The sequence below is a fragment of the Rissa tridactyla genome, chromosome 1, assembly GCF_028500815.1.
Source record: "Rissa tridactyla isolate bRisTri1 chromosome 1, bRisTri1.patW.cur.20221130, whole genome shotgun sequence".
Taxonomy (NCBI): domain Eukaryota; kingdom Metazoa; phylum Chordata; class Aves; order Charadriiformes; family Laridae; genus Rissa; species Rissa tridactyla.
The window spans coordinates 116,217,304-116,241,754 of NC_071466.1; the positions used below are offsets into that span (position 1 = coordinate 116,217,304).

Consider the following 24,451-nt stretch of genomic DNA (forward strand, 5'->3'; position numbering starts at 1 on the left):
AAAGTATTTGCAAAGAAACAGATGGTGATCTTACTTTCTGTGCCATGAAAGGACAGCACTTCTCAGTTTAGTAAGCAGTGAGACCCTTGTGGTATTCAGTGCATTTAGAAGGCTAAATCAAGCATCAGAACACACACAGAGACAGTCCTTTTTGCATTAGTCACTACAGAAGCAACTATACGTTATTTCTACAAAATGGCTGAATTAACATCTTGACAGTTGGTACAAAGAAGGAGTTGCTAATGGCACACCTTTCCCACTGGCCATTAATCCATTTTCAGTAAAACTAAGTCTTTAATGAGAATATTTGTTTTCAAGAATCACTATTACTCTTCAATTTATTACTATTCCGTTTTTAATGTTGGGAGCATAGATCATAAAATAACTGTTTACCATTGGATAAAACAACTTCTGGAGTACAGTATCTTTACAGATAAGTGGGTAATTTCTGGCAAAGTGGGTCATTTCTTTATCTCAAATTGCAATTAGGAGAATAAAGATCTTTCTGATCTTGAAATATAGCTCAATAAGAATACTACTTCTGAAAGTCTGTTCTGTAAGAAGAAAGTCTAGAGAATGGAAGTACTCGATCTTTCTTTTTTCTAATTGAATCACTTAGCATGTTCATTCATACTAAATAAACTATGATGCAGGGTTTCTTTCTGTTCTTGTTAACTACCATTACACATCTTAAAGTGATATACTTTGTAATAGTTAGGGCATGCTCTTCTTTTTATTCTAGCTTCCTTCTAAAGACTGCACCTCTTCATGGTAACTTTTTTCCATCCAAAGATGGAAAGACCTAATACTCTTCTGTCTTCATACATATATAGATATATGAAAGCTTAAGATATCTATTTAATTTTTTTTCTTTTTTCAGATTATATGTTTTAGAAGTCACACCAAGGGCAGCTTAATAGGTAAAATGGAGTTCTCAAGTGCCTGAAACTGTAAAAAGAAAAATTAAGAGAAGGACTTTTTTTTTAAGGAAGTATTTAAAGACAGATTAAAGTGTTATCTTCTGTGATGGTGGATGTTAAGTTCAATAACTGCAGATGATAAAAATACTAATTGTTTTGCACACATATATGTGATGAGAGAAGTTGTAATAAATATTCCATGCCACCAACAGCTTACTCAACAACAGCAATACTTGTTAGTCTTGAAATAGCTGCTCCTTCTTCCTTCAAAGTGAGATTTAAGAGCTGTGTAAATATGAGGTTTGTGCAACAAAGAACTGTGTCTCCTAACCCAGAAGATGGGTTCATGTCAATGTGAAGTAAGATATTGTATTCAGTTTCAGCAAATTTCTTGAAAGGGAAATTTTGCAAAATCGGGGCTTATGACTGTACCAATTCTGACTACTGTAACAATAATTACTAGACATTTTAAAATCCAATATATTCTCAATGGCTTGTCTCCTTCTGGTTTGCAGACCTTTTATTTTTATAAATGTGGCTTTTTAGTTGTTTCTCAAGACACTGGAAGGAAACAGATGCATTTTAGTATAAACGTAATATTTTTGTGCTTATGTGCCCATACCTTATTACTGAGTTTGTCTCTTCTGATGAAGTTGCCCAAGAAAAATATGTGGTGGGGGTCTCTTCATGTTCAGAAATATTTATACAGACCCGAGCCTTTTCTGCATTTCTAGTTAGATAGTAAAATTACTGTACAGTGCTCTGCTGGCCCTCTACCTGAGAATTTGCAGAACAATTCCTCCAAGTTATTTTTTTATTTTTTTGTATTTATTTTTATTTCCATAGTTATGGACTCTATAGATTGCTATAAGCTGCTTCCAGTATTGGCTAAGCAATTATGCTGCTTCTAAGCATTTAGGTCAAGTGTGTGCTGACAATGTAAGTGAATAAGAGAATAGATAGGAAGATAAAGATAAAAAAGTATCTTGGAGTTGTATTTCATGTTTGTCTATGTCACACGAATTGGTCATCCAAATTTGATCAGAAGTTGTCTTTGACATCTGACAGCTGAAATAAAATTCATCTCGAAAATGTATATACTACAGTGCTAGGTACCAATAAGAGAACTGCAGTCACAATTAGCACGTGAAGTCACCACTGTGTTACTGCCTGTACTTTTGGTGTCTGTTATGTTAATTCATTTTAACAAACACTTATGAAAGCATATGTCAAATAATACTTTATACAAAGTCTGGCAATAATAAAGTGGCAACATCATCACCCCTTTATAATATATGGCATAACTGGTGGCCCCAGGAGAAATATAACAATTTAATTTGCTTAATATATTCGTCTGACACAAAGGTCCACAGGAGTAGTTTAAGAAACTTATGAATGGTAAAAAATGGTAAAAGAGCATGGAGAATGAACTCGGCACTCTTTGGTTTCTGAGGCATTTGTGGTCTGGAAAACTGATGATACTTACTATAAAATTTTATTTCTTTTATCACATCTGGGACAAGATTGAATTAATCAGACTCATCAGCTAAGACTGATACAATCAACTCGATTTGCCAAAGTCCGTAGAATGACTCAAAGGGTTACATTTAGGTGTGTGTTTATGCATCTTTATTAATTCCTTAGAAAAGAGGTGTTTTATGAGCATTGCCAGTGGGAGGTAGAGAATTTAGTTCATAAAGTAGAAATCCGAGTACATATTTGCTCATGTTATACTACTTCATATAGATAGGCGGGTAGGTATATCCACAACATTATTAGTAAAAGCACTATGTGTAGAAATAGGGAGAAAATAGACTATTTTAATGTATCAATGTTTTTTTATGAAATGTATTGATATGTTAATATTTCATAAAATAATATTTCTCGGAGGAAAAGTATTTTAAATTATTTTTGCAGTCTTCTGCCTCTACCCACTGAGTTATAGTTTTGAATATAATAATAAATTATCTTGTACTTATTTTGCTGAATATGGAAATATAATTTATAATCTTCTGCCAATTAGCTTTTCTCCTTAGTAGTATTTCTGAAGCATTCATTGCTGTTGTAAAATTCTATTAAGATAAGAAAATACAGACTGTTAGACTTCTTTGCTTAATTTTTCTTGAGACTATCACACAGCGTTTCTCCCAGTAAACTGGGAAGAAAGAGAATGTAATTTGTACTTTCCAAAGCTTTTGATTGGAACTGATTGGTATATTCTTTCCAAAAAGCTGAATAAGTTTTATTACAGTACAAACATGACCTTCAGGAAAAGGTTAAAGATATCTTTAACAAACTACTTTCCCAACCACTCGAAAAGAAACAGTTAGGAAATGACTGGGCTCAGCTCCTCAGGTAAGTAGCCCTCATTAATTGTCTGTTACTGACATACTCATTATTATCAGACAATTGACAATTACTGATATTAAATCTGGAACAAGCATACACAATCAACTAATGAAATTAATGAAACTAATTGAAATAGCAAAATTAAGATGCTGCTAGTTGGCTTTTATAGCTAATGAGGAGATTTCTGTAGTCACACTGGTAGTTGCAAGTGGTTTAATGGGATCCTTTATGGGGTTTATAGTTAGTAAGATCATGTGATTTAATTATTTCTGGCATCTTAATATGATCTTCGTTCTTTTCACCTTTCACATGAGGGGACTCATTACTTTTCTCCAAGGATCCAGTATGATAGACAAAATGTCAGAAATAATTAAAACTAATGATGGCCACACACAGAGAAATGTTGAGTAAGAATTCAGTCTATGTGGTATAGAGAATTCCCCCTGGAAATTTGAAATTAAATGCTTCCCAGTCATATTCGGAGTTCTTCTCATCAGCCTCATAGTTTCATCAGTTTGATAGTGTTGAGCTTCTTTGGCACCCTGATTTATCGATTTGTGGGAAAGAGGTCAAACATTTTATGGCCTCACATTGTTTAGGCTGTTTTTATAACTCCCTGGACAGAATGATTGTTTTGAGATAAGAGTGCCTCCAGTTTAAAATCCAGCATCCTGAAATTTGTTGTCATGGTCCCCAGGTCCCTTTGGCAATAAGAACTATGCTTAGCTCTGCTGTAACATTGGTATGGCTTTTACACCAAAAATTAATGTTATTTGAAAACATAAATTGGGATTCTTCTCAGTTCTCACTCATTGTATATACTGCAGCAGTTTTGCCTTCATTAGAGTCTTGGCAAATTTTCATAACAGCCATATGAGTAATAAGGTTTTCCTAATACTAAATAGTTACAACATAGCAGACACTAGACTTTCTTTTCAGAATACGAATAAATTAGAGTAAGATACTGTCTTCAAGTGGAATATAAACACTCAGCTCTTCTTTAAGTCATTTGAAATCTTCCCCCAAAATTACTAATTCTGTTTTGTAACACTGCCTATAGCTCAGCCTAGCTGAGCTGCCTAGGGCAACTAGATTATTAAAAGCCAACTAATAAAAATCTCTGAATTGAAACTGAGAGGCCCTGCCATTTTTAGATGGACATGCTGGGCTAAGGCCATTTACACTTATTCAGGGGTTGCTTTTTTTTGCACCTCTGAACTTTCTCCTCCCCTGGTGAGTGGCCCCAGGCCAGGAAGTATGCCAGTGCCTTTGATCATGGGATGGGGAAGAGCTGAAACCAGAAGGTCTGCGATTTACAGACAAGGTTTTTAAAACATCTCCCTGGCAGACCTCTTTGCTTCAAGCCTGGAAGCACAGAGTGGGCAAGCAGCGATCCAGCTGTGGAGCTTGCGGTGGGAAAACATGGGCAGTGGAGGGGCAAAACTTAGCAGGAGAGTTGAATAGTCAGACAGTCACAGTTCTAAGCACAGTAATCTTAAGTAACCTATACTTAAGTAATCTGTACAATGTATACATCAGCCATAAGCAGCTCTCTTCTTCACATTTGCTGTGTGGCCAAAGGAGAGGGGTGGTGAAGTTAATTGTGGAGAGCACCTAATCACACTGACTGATTGTGCAGATTTGTCTCAGTTGGGTTCATCTCAACCAGATAAATTCTAACCAAGGGGCCTGTTTTCATGTTTTACCACTGCTTCAGGGAAAGGAAACTGAGCAAGGCAAAACATATGGCTAAAAATGCTAAGTTCTGCTGATACTCTGAGACAAAAAGTCTGTCCCTCAAACTGTAAGTGCCAGATAATGTAGTTATATTTTATATTGATTTGGAATTAATATTATCAATATGAGCTGCATTTTTCAATGTGTGCAGTTGCTTCAGGATCTTCACTAGAAATCTTGTTTCTGTAACTTTTTAGCCACAATTAGAAGTGGCCCTGTGTGTGACTTACGTAAAAAGACTAGGAACAAGGACTAAGCGTGACACTACTAAAATATCAATTTTGAAAATAACGTTTTCTTGAACCCCTGAACCTCCCTTTCCCCAAATCTTTTCAGTGACCAAACTTTAGAAACTCTAAATCCAAGTGAAATGGTTACAAATGTTCTTAATTCTAAGCATATAGGAATATTAGAGTGTATGAGTCTATTTCCGTCTTCTTTAAATTTGTTTTATCTTTTCCATGTAAGACAAAAACAAACAATGCTTGGAAGGTGGAGTATTTTGCAGACTGACTTGGCTTCTTGCATACCTAGACTTCTTAGTTGTAATATATGTCACTTTCATCAAAGACCTATTAATAGAAGTCAAGTAAGCATTAAGAATGGTCCTTCCTTCACCTAAAGCTATCAGGGCTCACTCCCTTTTCCACAGTATTAGGAATAGTGCTCATTTATCTTCTGATGCTGAATCCCCATCTTTCACACTTGATGAAGTCTTGTTGCAGGATAAATCTTGTGGCATTCTGCTTCTTTCATAAATGAAATGCTGTTAATAAACCAATTACACACGGACTGTGTGGCGTTGCTAGCAATCTAGCACGTGTATCTACTGGTAGGTTTAACTGATGTTACTTTTAATTTTGCTTATCAGATCTAACTTCTCTCTCTACCTTTTTGACAGCTGTGACTGAAGTGGAAATTGATTCTAGCGTTTTAAGATCACTTTGTCATTAGGCTTGCATTGCTATATTGAAAAGCCACAGATAAAAGGTGCTGATGGACGAGGTGCAAGGATTAAAACTATTCCCTGTTTGGGTTTTTATGTGAGGCAATAGATCTGCAAGATTGAGTTCATTTTTTCCTTGCTATTGTTAATGCTGTTCTGGAAGATGAAAATAGAACCTGCTTCTTTCCCAGTGTTTTTTCCTTTCAGTGCATTTCCATTTGTGAGATTTTTCACCACTGCTAAAACTGCATGCCCTATTTTTTTTGTGAGCAAAAAGCAGAAGTTTTTTGAAAGAGAATATTTATATCCATGGAATAATGGAAGAGAAATGTAAGAGAAAAATTCAGGAAGAATACATGAAATTTTACACCCAACATCCTGGTGAAATGCCAAGCTTGCACAAAAAAACTGTTCAACTTTGACTGGAAAGTCTACAAAAAAAGTTAAGTGTTACTGACAGCCTAAATAACAGCTCCCACCTTCACCCACACACAGTTCTGAGCCAGTGTTGGTTTATTCTTCTTCTGTTTGGAAACCTAAAATCTAGCTTGCCTTACCTTCAGGTAACTCTTTTGCCACTGCGGTGCTGAAGAATGGATTTGCAGGATGGGGCTGAGTTTAGACCTTGAAAAGAAAACAAAATTGCTCAATTAGACTCTCCAGAAGAGCTTCATTTGTTGTTGTGAATTACATTGATCACTGGCTACCATTAAGAAGGGAAAAGGGAAGGAACAAGGGATCACACACTCTGAACAGGTCAGATTAAACCCGCCAGAAAGGTTCGTGGTGTCATAAACATTGCAGAGAGTGGAAGAAAGGCTTTGATAGCTGATAACTTAATTATCTGCCACTATCAGTTTGGAAGGGCTTTTAAACATGTCCTAAGTGTCTACCAAAATTTTCAGCAGGAGTGACAGCAGATTTTTAAGTAAGGCTAAAAATGCAGTAGTCTTCCTGGAATAAGACTCTGACAGACTATGATGAATTACCTTATTATGGTTGTTCGCATGACAAATGTACTTGATCAGTGTTTCTTCTTGGGAATAGTTGAGCTTATCCAGAGGCAAAAGTTGAAAGGAAATGGAAGCTAACTAGTAATCCTAAATGGAATACATCAGAATTCCTAGCAACAGAAGATGAGAAACCTAATCAATTATTGTGTATGTCAATAACAAAACACTTCTCATGTCCCCCATAGTCTAACTTCTTCCTTTATCTGCTTAATATTACTGATAGAATTTTCACATACGCATACTTTTATTATTGACTCGCTTAAAATGAAGAGGTCTGCTTAAAGCCGTCCAGCTTTCCGAGTGGATGTTGCAGCTTTGACAGTCCTGGTTATGAAGCCGGTGTGTGGCTGCGTGCGGGCTGCGGGTGCCCGGGGGCTGTGAGGGGGAGCTGCCGGGCGGCCTCTGTGGTGAGCGGCCGGGGCTGCCCCGAGCCGGACACAGCCGGTTCCAGCCGGCTCCAACCCACCCCCCGCAGGGCACGGCTGAGCCCCGCAGCCACCGTGGCGGCGCCTCGGGGAAAGCCTCTCTCAGAAAGGGCAAAACGCCGCCCGGCAGCCAGGGCTGAGGGGAAAAGGGCGAGAAACGGCCCTGGGAGCGCTGCGGGGAGAGGAGCAGGAGGAGGAGGAGCTCCAGGTGCCCTGGAGAGACCGTGGTGGGGCGTGTATCCACATGTTTTGTAAAATACTAGAAGTGAGACACAATAATTATCACTATTTTAATTTCTACATTATTTCAAAAGAAACTTCTGGCATGGGACCTAATATGCGATTATTTAGCCAGTGTATGAGAGCTCTCCAGCTGTAATCGTCTGACCTTCCCACCTTACAAATTAAGCATGAAAATAATGAAAATCCCACTCCAGATTTCAAAGTTAACAAATAAGCTTTTGATTACTGATATCTATAAACACGTAAATTAGATTGTTACCCAAACTGCAATTGACTGTTTGCATCTGACCCTCCTGGCTTTGAGAGACAAGGCTACAAGCCTCTCTGTTGGGACACAAAATCCGTGTAACAGAACAAGAACGAAATTCAGATGGAGAAAAAATCTCAGTATTTTTGGAAAAATTAGATGTTTTGGTTTGGCCAGCTTTTTTTAAAAAAAAAACAAAAAAACAAAAAAAAACCCAAAAAAAACCCAACTTGACATATGCTTTTAAAATACTCACAGCTATTCTTTTTGTTTAGTCCTTAACCAAACTATGCACGGTTCTAATTTCCACTAACACTTCTTAACAAGAGAGTGGCATAGTACACTATGTATTGTTCTACGTAATGGAAATTAAGCCTAAGTCAAACTGTAAATACGAATAATTTTTTGTGATGCATATACCAAAGCTGTTTGAGGGTTTTTTTAATGCATTTTTACTGTTGTTCTGATTTAGTCGTTGGCAATTGTTTTCCAGCCAGTAGTGTGAATTAGGGAGATTTTTCTATGTTTCTAGTTATATATAATTATTATTTTGTTTCAAGGCATGATTTGAAAATCAACCACGCATGCAAAAAAGCTTGTGCTGTTGTTTATCTTGGCTCTAGAGGACAGATAAGTACATCTGCATCCAAGCTTTCAAAACTTGTCAGAAAATCATTTTCTAAAGAAGAACTACTTCTGTCAGTGCTTAAATTTAAATTGTGGAAAATAAGATTTTGTTATTGTGTGCGCTTTGTAATACGATGTTCATGAAGTGCTCAGCATACTTTAATCACCTTGATCACATTAAAATAAATACAATTAGCAGAATGCATAGTCAGCTATTTTGGGAGTAACGTTGCCGATATAACACAATTTTCCTCATTGTTTTCTTTGAATTGTTCTAATGTTTCTATGATTTAGAATACAGGAGTGGGACTGTATTTGGGTCAAAAGACATATTTTATTGTCCCCATAAGTATCTGTTCAGACTTGGTACAAATATAATGCCTCTGAAAAGACTAGAACCAGGATGGGTTTATTAGAAGTTCTTTAGCTCAAGCTCTTTGGTTTTTGTGTTCAAAGTGCAGCGTACATAGTTACATCAACTTAGCAGGCAGTGAAGACTGTTAAGATGTGCTGCAGGCAGCAATGTAACTAACATACTGCAGCTATACTTTTTTACAAAGTTATAAGCTATATTTTTTACTAAGTTAGCTTGATTACTGGAAGAATCTCTCCACAGCAGTAAGGGCCTCTGTGGGGACTTAAGCAGAATGTGTTTACTAAAGGAGAAGGAAAAAGAAGACATAAACCACATTTTTGTTCATTTTTTGTCTTCACCGTAGGGAGATGCAAGCCAGATACATGGAGTAAATTCACTCTGCTGGTGGTAATACAGCTGCAGAAGTGGAGCTGTATGTTCCTCCTGCCCTATGTAAATTTACAGTGCACCCTCGATAGACGTTGTGCTCTATCTTTCGGGGGTGGGAAGCAAGGTATATTTATCTCTATGGGCCTCAAGACTGATTGGCACTCTTCTATATAAACATACTCCTAAAGGCCTATTGATCATTTTCTTTAAACTTAGCCAACACATTTCATCTTACTGCTTTTGCTCTTACTATAGCTAACTTTGTGAAGCGAGAAGTGGGTTCTCACATTCTTCTGTTAGAAATGCGCAGTTACAGTAGGTATTATCACTACTGAGAACTTGCATATTCCTAATAATTAAAAAAAATCTGATAATAAAAGGGTTCTGTATTCTTTATATCAAACTTTGGTGTTCTTAGTCAGTCAATGTACATCTCAAACAATGTTTATAGTGGAAAAATGGATTGAAAGGTTTAGGAGGCAAGTAGGGGTGGTTTGAAGTAATTGAAGATGAAGCTGCTGGACCTGATTGAAACAGCACTTTGTCCTGTTTGGGGCTGATTTCATACATTAATTGGGTTCACATCATACTTGGGTTGACGACTACTATCAGATATTATAATAAGACGGAAGAATTGTCAGTATCCTGCAATTCTCATATGCGTTTTCCCGTGAAGGCTTTTCTAATTCATACATTTGCTCCTTATTTCAGTTCTTGAATATTTTACTGCCTCTTTGAGTCTTTATTTCTTTCTTTATAAAATAACGAAATTTAAAATTGCTAGTAAAAAGCAAATGTATACGTTGAAAAGTAAAGTAAAATGGTGAGCGTTTGTGTGGGATTTTATTTTTCACTGTGTCTAGTTGTGCAGAATTAGCTGTTTTGTCTTTATTTCAGATATTTAGCTTATTTTTGTGCATAGCATAGACTCAGTCATATGGTACTTCTGTCGAAATTTTGACAAAGCGGTTAAACAGAAGAGTGAGTAAAACTGCAGATTAATTGAATGGATAGACTTGGGTCTAATGCCTCTTTAGCTGTCATTTGCTTGTTTTGTTCTGCTTAATTTAGCTGCTTTTCAGATCATAAACTTCAAAGTCAACCCAAAGTCAAGCTCAAGGAGGATTCGTATGATACAAGCAGGCCTGATTAACCACAGAACTGTGAGCAATTCTGGTGTCTATGCAGTCTGCACAACTGTTGTGGAGATGTAAATATTTATTTTTTGTCTTCTGGGTTTGAGCTCAAAGGATTAATCTATAGTAAGAAATTAAGAAAGAGGTTGCTAACATTCAATATATAAAATCACCCGTTTTAAGATCTTAAATAGGGCATCTGTCTGAAGGGGAAGTAACTTAGAGTAGCACATGATTTATAATAGTTATAGATCATCAGTAGTGATCACAACTAAAAACGATATTTTGTTTTGTTACTGTGGTGTATCTTATAATGGGTTTTCCCAACCAGGTTTTAAGAACAATGTATCTGTTTATTCAAGACTACTAATTTATACCGTGCCATGCCATAAGCACTGCTGTTGATTGCTAACTGGTCGGATGTTCATTGAACTCAGCTTATTCCTGGATGGCAGATCATACAGCCTTTAACTTCCAATTTACATCTCGGTTGTAAAGCTCTGATCTCTTTAAATTGTATGGAAATGAACTCCAAACCTTTATAGAAATCTGCAGTGAAGCTCTGTTCTCATGCTATTTCCTGTTACTTCAGTCTGTTACACAGAATTCTTCCTTGGTCTAGTTTTCTTTGCTTCCTGTGACTGTGTCAAATGAGAGCATCTCAGTGCCATTTTGCTATCCCACACTAAAGCACTTTACTTACTAATTATTATGTCTGAATTGCTTATTGCTCACCAACATCTGCTGCTCAGTTTCTCAGCTGAAAATACAGGGCATAATACTCTGTCCTATGCTTTAATTTTTATTTTTTTTTTTCTTTCTATAAAATGTGTCCTGGCTACTAAAAACTGCAGGTATTTTGTTATTTTGTATCTAAGCAATATATCCCCATATACGCCCTTAGAATCTGTTTTTCTTTTGTGAATACAATTTTAAAATTCCTCTCACGCAGCATGAAAGAAACAGTGCTGATGGCTGCAGTTGTGATAGTCATTAATAAAAAACAGAATAATACACATAAATCCTAAGACAAACACATTTTTGATTCTGCAGTTTGATAGGAAGAGTAGAAAAGGAAGCGTAGAAGGGATGCAACAGAAATAGAATTTTTCCTGTATTTTATGTCTTAGATGAATGGTACGACCACTGTTTCAATAGGAAGGAGGTGTAGAACTGTGGCAATGCTTGTAGTACGAGGACTTTGGGGTGACAAAGCCTTCCCTTCTTAGAAGTTGATTTGCTCGCCCCAATGGGACTCCAGCATGGAGGTTCCCTTTGACGTTCCCTGTAAGGAGGGGTCACTGACAGCAGCATCCAAACACTCACCAGCACGGGCAGCTGGGGCTTGGAAAGGTACCAGCCTAGAGTTAACAAGCCAGTGGTAGGGCTATTGCCGTGGAGGTTTTGGTGCTGTTGGAAGCCTACTGGTGTGCTTGAAAAGCTTGGAGGAACATGGGTGTTTCTGGTAATTAAGTTCTAGAAGAACTCTATAGGATACTAGTAGAGATTTTCTTTGTATCTTGTAGATTAACCAATAACAATGTCAAGTGACTTGAGAAGATCTACAATACCAAGATTTTTACAAATTTAGAAAAGTTTGTTTGGAAAGAACAAAGAAACTTTTGCTTCTTGATCATTATGAGCATTAGCGGTTTTGACATAATGCATTTAAAGAGTTTGTTGTAGTGCAGGGTGGTCAAGTATGGTGACAGAAGATTGCATCGGTATATTCCAGCAGTGACCATTTTCCACTGTCATTTTGCTGAATTTATTTCAGTCATGAAAGAAAAAGAAATATTTTAGAATTTTTTATCTTAAAATATTTTCAGATTATAGCACTTTTTCATCCCTTTTCAAAGCATTTAGCAAACTCTAAATAAAACACATAGACGTTTTGAAATCTAAATACTTCATTGTTTAAAAAAATAAAATTGTTGATATTTTCGCCAGAATATTCTATAATTCTTCCAATGAAATAACCCCCTTATTGGAAGTTATGTGGGTAAATCCAAACAGCTTTCCTCTAGAATGAAGTCACAGAAACAAACACTAGAAACCATTTACCATTGGGAGTTTTCTTTTTTTTTTTCCCAAAGGTCATCACTCATCCCTGACCTGTTAGTCACAATTGTCAAGGAAAATATACAAAAATAGCTTTAGAAAAGAAATGCTCATAGGCTAGTTCCTACGCATCCTGGGAGCTAATACTTAGTCTTTTAGAGGTTACCAAAAAATTATGAACTCAACATAGGGAGCAGGAAAAGAAGTGGTTTTCAAAAAAGCTCTCTTCCACAGGTTTCAACGGGGAGCAAAGAAAAGTTACCTTTCCTGTCCCACAGCCGTTCACAAAGAAAGTCAGTTAGATTGCCTAATGGATAAACAGAATTAAGTTAAAGGAAAGGTTGTGTTGCTCTGCCAGCAAAGCTCGTTTCCTTTTCCCACTGAGAGTTATCATACTCTCTGTTGTGCCATTTCAAACATTGCTATTACCAGAAACTAACCCAGATCTGTCTAAACCATCCAGTTTAAAAAGAAAACAGAAAACGTTTTTTAAGTGATTGAAGTTTATAGTGGGGAATGTCACCAGGCAGTTCTGGGTCAGTGCGTGGCCGCATAAAGAGAGTGTGAAGGAACTACAGCGTTGGTGGGGAGAAAGAAATAATCAGATTCTTGGTGGCTGGCGCTGGAAGAAGTGGTCCCCAACCTGCAAGTTTGGGGGCCCTCCAACTTGGTGGGTACGTTGGGGATTCTGGGCCGGGAGCACAGAAGGGCTGGGTTGGCCGATGGCCTGAGTGCCCTCACCCAGCCTCCAGCACTACTGCCTAACCAGGTCCTTCATTTTGAAATCCAGTGGCAGTCCAACAACGAGGAGAACGGTAAACCCTCCCCTCTTTTTGTTGGATTGGTAGTTTTCTGAATGGAATCTCTAATTATTTCTTATCCACTTGGAGCAGTAGCTTATTGACACAGGCGCCCTTCCCCAGCCCGAGGTGGGTGGCAGGGCGGAAGGAGGCCGAGCCGGCCCACTCCTCAGCCGTGCAGAGGTGTTGGGGCAGGCGGGCACTAGGCCCCGATATCGGGGCTGTGGCGGGGGCATACAGCAGCCATTGCCCCAGGCCTTGTCAGTTCTCAGGGTGAAGCTGAGCCCAGCAGTGAGGCCAGGGCCTGCACAGCCCTACGGGCCAGGGTGAGCCCTAAAGTCCAAATGGTGAGGGTGTGGACAAGATTTAGCAAAATGTTTTGGGTGCAGAAATAAAGGGGATGAGAAAGAAGAAACCCCCAGTCCCTGGATGGAAGGCCTGAATGTGGGGTTGTGCCCTTGCACCCCGGGTTGTGGTGAAAAAAGTGCAGAAACTGGAGGAAGAGAAGTACATCCTAGGAAACAACAGAATTCCTCACAGCCGGGCGTCAAGGCTCTGAGGATCTCTGATTTTCCTCCTTCTGGGATGGTGGGGACTTGTTCCCTCTGCGGGGGAGAGGACCCCCCCCCCCCAGTTACTAAAGAAGAACAGGAGGAGGAGGAGGGCAGATGGAACCCCTCAGGGGCTGCAGGTGAGGGAGCGGGACAGGGTGGTAAGGCCTGCTGAGGCGTCTTCCCCAACCACCATATACTGAGAGGGTGAGATCTGAGAAGGGTGTGCAAATGGCGAACAGGGGAAAAGGAGCAGTTGCGAGGTTGGTGTGGTGGGGGTGGCAGAGTCATCTGGTACTGGGCGCGTTCCAGCTGCAGTGCAAACTCAAAACAAAATGGTACTGGACTGTGATCATGTTAACTTTTGTAACCTGAATGTATATGCACATTCTACATTGTTAATTGCTGTTCTCTGTCTCCAGAGGCAAGGGCAAAGTTTAATAAATGCGTGTTAAGATTGTGTCATGTCAAAAATAGAGTTTATAAAGGATATATGTTCAAACAGTTCTCAGAATACGTGTTTTATAGAGATGAGGGTTGCAATGTATTGGACATAAATGACTGAGTGGGTAGCAGGGGACTTGCATTGGTGACCCATGCAGGAGGAGGCAGTGCGGGGCCCTGTGCCAGTCCCAGCTGTCTCTGAAACTAGGGTAAACACCCCATCACCTGGCAAAACTTTAGCCAGTTAAGGAGTCCATAGTACACCTGCTCAGACATGCTGAAGAAAAAGCGGCAGCCATTAGCGGCAGAAGAGGCTCCTAGTGAGACATACCAAGTAGACACCCTGGAAGATGCTTTTGGAGACACATGAGGGAGAGATTTCAGGGCTATATGAGAGACTGCTGGGCCACATGAGGGAAATCTCAAAAGTTCCAAGAGGAGAGAAACTGAAGGGGGCCTCCAGGGGACCCAGCAGTCCTACCCTGGGCTGTACAAACCGTAGCCAGAGCCTCTATGTTGACCCACTTGCCTTTCCTCCCAGACCGTGCTGTCTCTCCTGTGGGGTACGGAAGTCATGTAATTTATAAAACTGCACATATGTCTGTGATTAAAGTGTTTTTGTATCCGAGTCCATTTAGTCTCCACGCTGTGTCTATGTGTTCTTAAGCCGTGACAGTGCATGTTTGAATACGAGGTAGTAATAATCTCTCAGGGTAGTTAAGGACACTTCTGTCATATGCAGTTGGACATAAAGTATTAAAAGCCTTCAGACTAAGCAGTTGGTCAACATTAGATAGCTCCTGTGATAAATGGTGGCTTGTTAGAACGTACTGGATACCTTTAAGTAGGCAGAGATGCTACATAATAGGGAAGGAGAGAGGTGAACGGAACTGAAAATTAGCAGCAGCAAGGCAGTCAAAGGTGGACAGCATTTCATAGCATCAGTGAAGTTAGTTTAAATTGAGGGGTAATAACAATGTGAATGACAAGAAAAATGTTGAAGTAGCTTTCCTAACAGACTGCAATGGACCTGAAGGAAGAGAGATCGTGGTGGTAGATTTCTAATTATCTATAAGCGTTTGTGTCTTGAAGACATACTTAGCTGTCTGTTTATGTATTAATTCTTGCTGTGTTGCTCATTCAAAGCTTTGGTATAATTTCATGCAAGTTGTTGCAAAATCTTAAGTATGATGGCACTTTATAATTTGTTGATGTTTTCCAATCCCTTTCACCCTAAAATGTAGATTCTAGCACAGTGAGCTTTGGTCGTTTATGCCTACATCTCTAAATTAAAGGATACTTTGTTTTATTATTTTCATAAGGCAAACTCTGGTGAAAAGCGAACAATTTTGTAGTCTTGACTGAGGCTCCAGTAATCCACACAAGTGTTGAACAGCTTGTAGGAACAAAGTTTCACTTGTCCCAAGAATCCATATATTCCATACGTCAAGCAGTTGAACGAATTTGTAGTTGCTCTGTTGCTCGCATCATTAAAGTTACTTTGCTTAAAAGAATATGTACCATTTAAAGGGTAGATTGTTTGGAAACATACATATTTCCTAGTTCATACACTTTATAAACAGAAGGTGCCACCGCTTCTTCAGACATTCTTTGAGCTTCAAGACACTTTATACTGCTGACAAAATCTCACGATCAATTTGTCATTGTTGGTTGGCTATTGGAAAAAAAAGTGGAAGACAAAATGACGCCAAAGCATTTGTGCAGTACCATTAGATAAAAAAAATCAGCGTAGAGTGAGAAGTATAAAAACTGCCTTTGAGTTCATACTTTCCAAGAAAAATTGTATACACGTCCATTTGTACAAGTGCTGTTACACACACACTGGACAAAGTTTGAAAAATAAGAACTTGAATCATACCAAGTTATATACAAACATGGATCTTGGCTTTTGTTGCAAGATTTGGATTTTGACCTTACTTGACTGAAAAGATTCAGTTTAGAGTCATCCAAGGAAAGGAAATGACAAGGCTGTGGTAGAACATGCTGTCAAATCTCTTGGATTGTATTAATCCGAAAGATCACTTTACAACTACATAGTCTACCTAATTTGCTGGTTGTATGCGGTTCGATCTTCTTTAATTTGCAAAATGTATGATTTGAACAATGCTATGAATTAATCTAAAACAATTTCTTTTTTGTGTTCTAGGTAAGAGAATATCAGGTTTCTCACTATAATCAGACTACATCAAGGTAACAGATTTCAGGTATCTGAAGCCTATGATGGGGCTATAATTGTGTGTGCATGTATGTGGGCATCAGATTCTCTTGCATATGAAAAATGTCTGAATCAGTAATAGATTTGATTTCCGAAGGAAAAGTAGCCATCTTTAGCAAATCTTTAGCAAACATTGAAAATCTAATAGAAAGAATTATGTTCTATGCTACAGTCTCATGAGGTATGTTCTACTTTTCTTCTGTGAAAACTATTTAATTCATGTTGTTACCATACTGGGTGTATTTTGTATGTCTATAAGTTTGCAAAGACTAAGACAACAATATGGTCACTTTGTGAAGTGTGATTTAAGAAGTGATTTAAAAAAATAAATAAATAAAAGGAGAAAAATAGTTTTATGCACATAGTTAAAAAGTATGGAGTTGCATAGGTAGTTCACAATATTAAAGACTAAAGTAGAAAGATCCTGAAGTGTGCCAGAAAGATACATCATACTCTCTTCTACTTGTAGATAGTATATGTAGGTCAACATTTTGCTAAAATTTTGTATTCCCACAAGTATATAATCTCAAAGTCTAAAAAAAAAAAAAAAAACCCACAAAAAATGACAATCCACCAAAACAAACAAAAAAGCAGTTAAGAAAAACAAATTACCAGATTCTTTCTTTTGTTCCTTAGTGTTTTCTGTGCTAAAACATGTCTTCATCCAGCTTGGTGGTTTTTTTTTTCTTTGATTATAAGTTAATATTGAGTATGGACAACTTCAAACAAACAAACAAACAAAAGTTGTTTTCCTTTTACATCCTTGGTGTTAGTCAACATTTACGGGTATGGCTCCTGTAAGAGTCCTGTATTTTGAATAGACAACTGAACCTCATTTATCAACCTGGTTATTGAAGTAAAATACATTGGATTCCTTGTGGTTAAGCAGTCAGCAGTAGTTTTAGCCAAGACTCAGTACTAGGATGTCTGTCATAGAATCATAGGGTTGGAAGGGACCTCTGGAGATCATCTAGTCCAACCCCCCTGCCACAGGCAGGGTCACCTAGAGCAGGCTGCACAGGAACGCGTCCAGGTGGGTCTTGAGTGTCTCCAGAGTTGGAGACTCCACCACCTCTCTGGGCAGCCTGTGCCAGTGCTCTGCCACCCTCAAAGTAAAGAAGTTCCTCCTCATGTTTAGGTGGAACTTCCTGTGCTCAAGTTTGTGCCCATTACCTCTTGTCCTGTCGCTGGGCACCACTGAAAAGAGCCTGACCCCATCCTCCTGACACCCACCCTTTAAGTATTTATAAGTGTTGATAAGGTGCCCCCTCAGCCGTCTTTTTTCCAGACTGAAGAGACCCAAATCCCTCAGTCTTTCTTCATAAGAGAGGTGTTCCAGTCCCCTAATCATCTTGGTAGCCATCTGCTGCACCCTCTCCAGCAGTTCCCTGTCCCTCTTGAACCGGGGAGCCCAGAACTGGACACAGTACTCCAGGTGCGGCCTCACCAGGGCAGAGTAGAGGGGGAGGATGACCTCCCTTGACCTGCTGGTACACTCTTCTTGATGCACCCCAGGATGCCATTGGCCTTTTTGGCCACGAGGGCACATTGCTGGCTCATGGTCATCCTGTTGTCCACCAGGACTCACAGGTCTCTTTCAGCTGAGCTGCTCTCCAGCAGGTCAGCCCCCAACCTGTGCTGGTGCATGGGGTTATTCCTCCCCAGGTGCAGCACCCTACACTTGCCCTTGTTGAATTTCATAAGGTTTCTCTCTGCCCAAATCTCCAACCTGTCCAGGTCTCTCTGTACGGCAGCACAGCCTTGCGGTGTGTCAGCCACCCCCCGCTCCCCCAGCTTTGTGTCATTGGCAAACTTGCTGAGGGTGCACTCTATCCCCTCATCACTTACAGCTCATCACCTACAGCTTTCTAAGATTGTCCTGGAAAATTTAATTAAAATTGATACCTATTTTTCCCCTCACGAGCAATCTGTAGTTTTGAAGTCCTTGATGTGGTAGTTTTCCAGCAAGAATAGTGTGTAGCATCTTGAAAACAATCAGAAGTCTTTCTTTGATTGTGTTTTAAAGATGGGGTGCAACTTCAAAAAGAATGGTAGTGCTGGTGTATCCTTGATAATGTTGTATTCACATTTCAGCGACTGAGTTTTTTTGTTGCCAGTATCTGGACTGTTGGATACTGGGATACATAAAATCCTACATCTACACAAAGGCAAGTAAAGAGCATAAATCCTTTACTGCTAGACAGAATGCTATGATGAATCTAAATGGCTTTTTAAAAGTAAGGTTTGGCAAGGTGTCCAGAGATTTCAAGATTACTTAACTAAAGTAGAAATCACCCAGAGCTCTTTCATGGATAACATTAGAATGGGTGTGTCTTTCCTTGTCCAGCTGCCTTTTGAATGCCTTGTCAGTGCCATTAGATCAGCATAAGACTGATAGTTATTTGATGTAGCAACATCTGTTGTTCTGTGATGTACTTCCAGCAGATGCTCTTACTTTAAATGTAATACGCTATTTGTTTTAATCTTGGAGCATGTTACCTGTAGCAGATGAATGGTAGTAAAGTTGCAGTGCGGGTTTTGAAACCATGAATTGTGTATCTCTGGTCAAATTGATATCTGCAAATTGTGCAGAACATCATTAAGTTTAATAAGGATGGCAGTTGGAACAGTTTCTGATTTGTTCCACAAATTGGCATACAGAATTCTTCTGACTGTAGGGCAATTTGTGCTTTTTCTTTTTTTTTCCATCTCTCCCTTCCATCTCTCCCTGCTCCCAGTAGCCATCCTTTTTTTATTCCTGATGAATTAATGAAACTGTGTGGACATGTATCTTATCAGAACTAGAAGACTGTTCCCAAAGTTCGTCCCTGTGTTTTCACCTGTCACACCATATGAAGACTTGTAATGAGAAAATTGTCCAGCAAAGCAATCTGTAACTTAATTGACTTTGCATGCATAGCACGCTGGCAAATTCTCTAGACAAAGATAGTTTTAAGACAATCAGTGTTTCCTACTTTATATAAGTGCATGATAGTATTTAAGATAAATAAAATGGTGATATCATCAAGTATTTCTGTAGTCAAATTAAAGGTTTCGGTAAAAAATGCTCCTTTTCTAAAGGGAATATTAAAACCAGAATATTGTACAATGCAATGCTTTTAAATATGTTTACACAGTAGGCATTCCATATTTCTTGGTATTAATAAGTCCACTCATAACTACCATTTCCTTCTTTCAAGGAGTGGCATGCTATTACTTGTATGCAAATCCTGGTTTCTGTTACAAAGCTACAGCAATCAAGAGAATCTCATATAATGACAGCATCTGCTGAATGCTGTTAAAATTCTTCATACAAACACGGACAAAAAATTTGGGTAGCTGTAAATGTTTGCTTGCATATTGCTGGCTATTTAACCAGTGTGGAATCTGAAGTTACTTTTCTGTTTATTTTTTTAATAACTGAAAGAATGTTTAGCATTAATAACTCCGCACGTTTATGTTTCACCCAAAGAGAACACGGGAAGTTATATAAAGCAATGTAGCAGTTCCTTTTCCTGTCTCTATCTTCACCCTGAAATCTCAAGTCAGTATGTTTGGAATACCTGTTTCGAGAATTTTCTCTTCCTTAGGGTTCTGTGGAGAAGTAGAAAAATTCTACCATTTATTTGATTGTGGGAGGGCTTAGTCCAGGCTTCATGTGGGGATTTCTTTGACACACATTAACTCTACTTCTGTGTCAAGCATTTTAAGTAACAATGTCTAGCTTCTTGGGCTAAATAGTGGCCTACATACCTATATTGAAAAAGATGTTATCAAGGTTCTTAAGAGATATATATCTCTGGGTCTGTTGAGACTAACAGAGGTTTCTGAGCAGTTTGATGAAATAGCTAATCACAAATATATTAATGCAGTATAGTGTTATATAAAGCTACATAATGCTTAATGAAAACTACTCTGCATAATTGGTGACAAAGGCTATTATAATCCATTAGCCATCATTTCCAAGGCAATTTTCGGTCAGTTTTAAGTTGTGACAAGAGTGTGTGTTGTGAATTATTATATGAATTGCAGAGATTCTTGGTGTTTCATATCACTTTCATGTACAACTACAATATTATAAGCAGCCTTTTTATATGTGAGGTTACATTAGGGCATATTGGATTTTTGTCTCTGTACCTATTGTGAATGGAGGTATGGTCTCTTTGTGATAAAAATGGGTAGGGATAATGGATAATCCCTTCTTTTACCTCAGCATCCCTAGCCTAGGAAGAAGTAATTGAACAGAAGACTTGACTTTACCAGTAAAATAAAATCCCTTCAGTCTGTGAGCTTTCTTGCCAGCGCAGGGTTTAAACGAAATTTGGGACTATAAGGAGATTTATCAGGTTAAAAGCATACTGATTTTTTCCCCCCTGTAAACTGTCTAATGCCATGAATGAGGAGGCAGTTGTGCAGAAACGCTAATATAAAATTGTTAAAGCCTGCACTTGTATTAAATATGCATGTGGAATCAAATAAAAGATTATGTAGAAAATGTATTTTTTGCAACCTTTGCTTTATTTTTCAAAATTTAACATTCTTGTATGATAGTTTGTGTGCATATTTCTTCAATCTATCTCCAATTTGAAGACTTTCCTACAAGAAAGGAACAATTAAAAAGGGAAGAACAAAGTTCCAAATTGCCTATGATATCACGTACAATGAGAAAAAAATTAATTATATCTTTCAAAAGTGTATTTAGTAATTATTATGTGGCTTTAATAAAGAATCAATCCTTCCCTTTTGCAATATAGGATCTTATGCAGTTCTGGTGTAGATAATATTACTAGGATATGAAAGTGAAAATATATTTTTCACAGAATTCATATGTTGTACAGTTACTTATGCTGTGGCTTTGTATGCTGTGACAGGCAGCGATATGAAGTGATTTACCTACTCCTTAGATTTGCTGGCAAAGTAACTCAAAATCCTCTTTCAGAATTCCTCCAAAAGCAATGCCAGGTTGCATTGTCCTTGACATGGGACACTCCTATCTCATATTTTAGCTTATAATGACAGACCATAAAATCTTAATGCATGTACACACAAATCAATAGCAAGCTGAAGCAAAGCTCATTTCTATAGTAATCAAATTTTTCAGTAGAAAAGCCAGCAAAATTACTCCACTGTTGTGATAATAATTAAAGAAAAATATATTACTTTGCAAATCATACAATTTTATCCAAAATAAAGCTAGAAAGCTAAATCAAAACTGTTTTCATATCCATCAAACACCAATTAATTTTTAACTGGATTATTTAACGAGAAACCTTCAAAATTAAGCTGCTATTAATGCATTAAAAAGTAAATGCGAATATGTTGCTTTCCAGATCATAAGTTTTCAAACCAAAAAGCAAGCTCTGGTAGAACAGTCATCTAACTTTTCCTCATCTAAATCATTCAACTTTTCATCAGTGTTCTTTTTGTTCCCCTTGATTTGACTATTCAAAAATTCCATTGCTTTCAACCAGTCATAAAAGATTATTTTTTGTCCTTTTTTTCCCTTTTTTTTTTTCTTACTTGGTTTGACAAAGTTCAATGTAGAAAAGAACAGTACTATAGTGTGTTCTAGCGCTCTTGCTACATTAAACAGCAGGTTGTTTTTAATACAGTCCTGCATAGGTGACACTCATAATGAAGGCTTGGATCTCAGATGAAACTGTTCAAGCCAAACAGGTAATGTGGGTGGTTGCTAGCCCACATTAGTTAAAATTTGTGCCTGCACATTTTCTTGCTTGTTAAAGATCATTTGAGAAGGCATGATCGCATTAACACCACACATTCATTTAACTGTGTGGATATTACCTTAAAGTAAACCATGTTGACACCCTCCATATAAGTCAGTAATGTAACTTACTTACTCCTATGGGTATTTAGTCCATTCTAAAACCCATGATACCCAGGTCCCGTTAGTAATGAGAAAGTCTTTCTGTAGGATGCTTTATATTCTTCTGTAAAAGTATTTTTGAAGTAGTGGAAGAAAAATCTAGGCTTGTTTTGTCCACTTACAGATTTATTAAAAACCAAAAAGGCTTATGTAGGCACTGACAGTTATTGTCTACTTCTGACCTATTACTAAGTCATTGCCAAATGCCTAGCACTGGATAGAAGTACAGATGTTAGAACTTCAGTATGAATCCAAAAATAAGTATTTCCTATGTGCCTGTAGGTTAAAAGAAGACTCTTTACTTAAACAAATATTTTGTTGTTTTTGGTTTTGTAGTTGTTGCATATTCAGTTAATGCTAACCCATCGTCATCTAAGGCTTCTTCATCTTGCCACCAGATGGTTTGCCTGCCTTCTTACGAAACTTGCAGTGCAGGAGGACTTAATGAATGAGTTTGATTTTTAGCTGTGAGCTTATGTCTCTTTATAACGAATGAGGCTTAAATTTATACCTAAATATAAATACATAGTTAAGATCAGTTCCCTCACAGGATTTTGTTTTTATTTTTCATAAGTCCTTAATTGCTTACTCTTGGTATCAGTTAAGTATTGATGTAGTCATTTAGAGATTGCCAAATTCGGTGAGGCTCCCATCATTATTTGGGATTTTTGGTGCTAAAGCAATAAAAATAACTTATGCATGAATACCTTAAATATTTCAGCAATATTGTCTAAGGACATTTTTCTTGACAATTATTGCTGTTAATGTGGAAGATGAGTTGGAGAATGGAATGAGTTGCAAACAAATAAGTGAATTAAACTCTCTAAGAGACCCTTGCAAAAAAATAAGTGAATTAAATGCTGTAAGAGACCCAACCCAAATATTTCAGTTATTGACCTGAAATATATCAGGGTCCAGAAAATCTACCAGTAATCCTTGTACTGTTAGAAGTACAAGGATTCTTTTTTTCCCTTCTCTTAAGTCCTGCTCTAAAAGTCACAGGAATACTGACTTCTGAAAACTCTTCTGCAAAATGTTGTTCATTTCTCTTTGGAAGGATTTTTTCTAAAAAGAGTTCAGTCCTGGCATAACATGAAATACCAAGGGGTTGAAATGTGGAAGGTGGCAACTATTACTTAAAAGGAAAAATACGCATCGGGAATTAATAGCAAGTGTTCCACATTTTGGTGCAAAAAATACAAAATAGTTCCACCCTTTATTCACCTTTCTTCATTAAGTATTCTTCATTGCTTTTTGCAAAGCAGGATGATCCTGGCACTGTGCAGCAGGCAGCACTGACAAAGGAGTTAATGAAAGTTCCTCAATGATTTTCAGCTCGTCAGTCTAATTACCTTTCATGCCATTGCAGTGGCAATGTCAAGCTCATGAGGGGAAACTCTCCAAGAAATATCCAGGTTTCTCCTATTGTATTTTGCATTCTTCATGTGGGCTCTGCTGCAACAATTTATTTTAATGTATACTTAATCCCATTAAAGTAAGTCCTTGAAGTCATAGAAGACCCAAGCCTGTTTTTAGGCTAAACGTGTTTTGATACTCACCGAGTGGATGGAGGTGTGTGCTGAAGAGCATTCCTGAATTGAGGGTCTAGTAGCAAAGACGGAATTAAAACCTTTGATTTATGAGTTGCGAGTTTCAGTAGATCAATATAAGATCACAGAATCATAGAATATCTCAGGTTGGAAGGCACCCTTAAGGATCATTGAGTCCAACTCACTGCTCCTTGCAGGTGTCATCCTGTCTGCTTCTCCCCTTATCCTCCTAGAGGGTACGTCTCTTGAAGATGAGGCAGTCTGGCATCGGGCTGAATTTTAAATTCAGCCACCAATAATTTAAGTTTACATTTTTATAGCTGATTTCTTGAATCACTAGAAATGATGAAGTAGAGTTTTTAGAAAGGCCATACTATCTGTTCCAGGTTTGTCCACGTTTAGTTTTTATGGCCACATAGTAAAACCTCACAAATGGTCATTGGCTAATATGCCTCTGGATGTTATCTACATTTTATCTTTTTATATAACTCTACAACCTTAATTAATATCTCCTGGTTTAGAGAAAGCTCATAA

General features: G+C 38.0%; 1 protein-coding gene across 5 annotated transcripts in view; it reads left to right on the top strand.

Annotated features, from left to right (window-relative positions):
- CADM2 (cell adhesion molecule 2) overlaps positions 1-24,451 on the top strand; it is a 669,070-nt gene that overhangs the window by 289,166 nt on the left and 355,453 nt on the right. Inside the window, exon 2 of one of the 5 annotated variants that reach the window (XM_054204877.1) lies at positions 16,412-16,469. The exons of the other annotated variants lie outside the window; for them this stretch is intronic. The gene's annotated coding sequence lies outside the window, so the exon portion shown is untranslated. The remainder of the gene's footprint in view (positions 1-16,411; positions 16,470-24,451) is intronic. 5 annotated transcript variants of the gene reach the window in all.